The sequence below is a fragment of the Mesocricetus auratus genome, unplaced genomic scaffold (assembly GCF_017639785.1).
Source record: "Mesocricetus auratus isolate SY011 unplaced genomic scaffold, BCM_Maur_2.0 Super-Scaffold_2245, whole genome shotgun sequence".
NCBI classification, from domain to species: Eukaryota; Metazoa; Chordata; class Mammalia; order Rodentia; family Cricetidae; genus Mesocricetus; species Mesocricetus auratus.
In genome coordinates this window covers 13137659-13140667 of record NW_024429180.1, presented here as the reverse complement: position 1 = coordinate 13140667, position 3009 = coordinate 13137659, and the positions used below count along the sequence as shown (strand labels likewise).

Genomic DNA, 3009 nt, shown 5'->3' with positions numbered 1-3009 from the left:
GGCACATTGGGATCTCAAAAGAGAAACATCCATATCTTGAACTCAAATAACTGTAAATGAGTCAGTTCCTGGGCAATGCTTGAACATCATGAAAGCCAGATGGGGACAGTTCTACGAGTGTCTAGGACTGGCATGTTTATCATACAGAGGACAATGTTTATCTTTTCTTAGACTGTAGACATAACAGAATTCTGCTAGCTAAAATGACATGAATGTAGCTAAAGCAACTCAGTCCATTAGAGCAATTTGCAAGCTACTCAGCATAGAATACCTTAATTACTTCAATTTCTTTTTTTTCTGCTGGTGTGTTTATTATCCCATATTCTGAAGCCTTTCATGATCAGCATTGTGCTTAGGGACTTTTTTTTTCCTTCCTTTCTTTTTAAAGCAATTAAGTGAAAGCATTTGTTTAAAAGGTACCTGTTCCTTAAACAGGAAAATTCTTACTTGTTTCCTCCTTTCTTTGGGAGCAGCCTGGTAGTGGCAGCCTAGAAGCACTCAGCAAAGCAAGTCTCGGCCTCCCCAGTACCTTTCCCCTTTTCCCAGCAGTTGGGGTGAGGGTGATATCCCCCAGCTCATTTGATCTTCAGGTCATTCAAGGCTGACTGCAAGCTCTTCACATCCCAGAGGATCATGCCACCATGTGCAGATCTGGGAGCACTTGGCCTTCACCCCCGCTGAGCACCGAGATTTGACTGACACTGTTCTCGTGCAGAGTGTCCTGGCCAGCACCCATGGATGCACCACCATCAAAGCTGACCTTTTTGTCGAGGTTCTGGAAACGTTCTGGGGCTGTCAGTTCACTCTGGGAGCTCTGGTTGGGCACATCCAGCTGACCACTAAAGCTCAATGTCCCCGCAGCACTGTCATAGGTAAATAGCACAGGGAAATAGTCTTGGCCCGCTGTAACTAGACTATTTTTTGTGATGAAGGTGATGGCCAGGAGCGGCAAGGTTTCAGAGGCCAGGGTTGCAACAGCCATCTTCTTGTCATCGTCTCCCAGGGACATAGTGCTGTGTGGCCGACCCAAGCCACATGGCTCCCGCTGGCTGAGAAGCAGACACCATGTACCCAGCCACAACTGCTGCTTGACTGGAACATCAGCTCCCCAAAGGACACCTTACAGCCCCATGGTGTAGGCACCCGGCCGCTCCTCCACCTCCTGGATACAGGCAGAGAAGATGCTGCATTTGAAGTCACAGGAACCTGCAGCTAGGAGCACGTTGTTGGGGTGCCCGTCGAGACTGAGGACAGTGGAGCGGATGGGCTCTTCGATGGGCTTGCACACCCACCAATCATTCTCCTGCTCGAAATAACGAATGGAGATTGGGGGCCCAGAGCACACAGTGCGCAGCTCGGTTGATCCGCAGGATGACCAGAGTGGGCTTCCACGTGCAGCCCTTCCGCGTCCACACATAGCATAGGCATTGCAGTCTGTGCAGCGGGTCACATGTCGGTTACTCTCAGGGGCCCAGTCGATGCCCTTAACCTGACCATTGAGCTCCTTAAGCTCATGAACCTGGTTCCACTTGGCAACACTTTTCTCATAGACGCACACCTCCTGGTTGTTGTGGCAGATGGCTGTCCGTGCTCGGTCCCTGTCCCAGGCATGGCAGCTGATGGGCTCCACCAGGCAGCTGTGGCAGGCCATAGTTATCACTTGTCACTTTGGGGCGCCCCAGATGCTGACTTTGGACAGGCGACGTGCTAAAGTCCAATTTGTTTTTCTTATAGTGTTCTGTTCCTTAGTTAGTATGGTCCCAATAGACGATTCTTGTGTATTCTCGTAAATTTCAGCATATTTCTTGATACTAAGGTGAATTTCCTCAATATTTTCCCAAAAATAAATTATATTCCCATTTCTGCCGTGTAAAATGCAACCAATAAAGAATGACCCTTCATGACTCTTTATTCTAAATGAGACTACATTTTATGACAATACAGCATACCTTTCACAATGGTGAGTGATTTCCCTTTCACACACATGGCTACATTATGTCTTATTCATTAAAATAAAAATTTCATGTAGATATAGATAACACCAGATTTCTATTCTTTTTTCCTCTCATTGTAATCATACTAGTAAAGCTCCTTGTTTGTCCCCTAACTTGACATCTGAAATTAGAGCTGAAGACCCCATTGCTGAAGAAAACTTCATTGCAAATAAGATTTATAGGAATTATAATATATCTGAACTTGGATTTCCTTCCTAATGGCTGACTTTAAAATTCCCAGAAGATGCAATGTGGGCTTCCTGGGGAGGAATATCATTGTTCTCAACTATTTATGAACCTTGTGTACAAAAAAGAGAAAATAAGAGGAAAAAACACTTACTTATTCTTTTAGATATATTAAATTAATAAAGGACATTTTCCTTACAATGAGAATTAAACTCAGCCTCATAAATTCCAATGTGGCACATTTTTATGAAGATGTTTATGATGACAACTCTGAACTAAATCTGTGACTGCAAGATTTTGGAAAGTAAAAGGCACTGATAATTCTAAGACCCAATGGGCGTTAAAAATCCATTAGTCAGAAGAATTCAAGGCACACTCTTTGGCAACAGGAGACAAACTGACACACACCCTGAAGAAGGGGTCAAAATTTGCCTTTTTTTGAAGCTGAACACAGTGAATCATTTTTGCTCACTATGGAAAGGTGCTAATTAGAACTGCACATGAATGCTTCTCTGTTTCGTCGGGATTTTATTATTTATTTTTCCTAGTTTGCAAATATCCTAAAAAAATAAACTAATGCTTTCTAAATCATTCCTAAAGTCTGTGGATTTCTAAAATGGAAATCCTTTATTATATAATTAAAATTGATAAATTCAAATTAGCACTGAGATTATTTGCAAGCATTGTATAAAGAAGTCACCTGAAACTTATGGCCTAAACTGCTTGAGTTTGAACATAATAATGATTTAATCACAGCTGTAAATGAATTTGTTGGATTCATTCTAGACTCTTACCCGTGCTACTGGAACCTGTTACAGAATAGCAAAAC

At 42.9% G+C, this 3009-nt stretch overlaps 1 pseudogene; it reads right to left on the bottom strand.

Moving 5' to 3' along the window:
* Window positions 1-575: 575 nt before the first annotated feature.
* Window positions 576-1682, bottom strand: LOC101836882 (annotated as a pseudogene).
* Between the last annotated feature and the right edge of the window lie 1327 nt (window positions 1683-3009).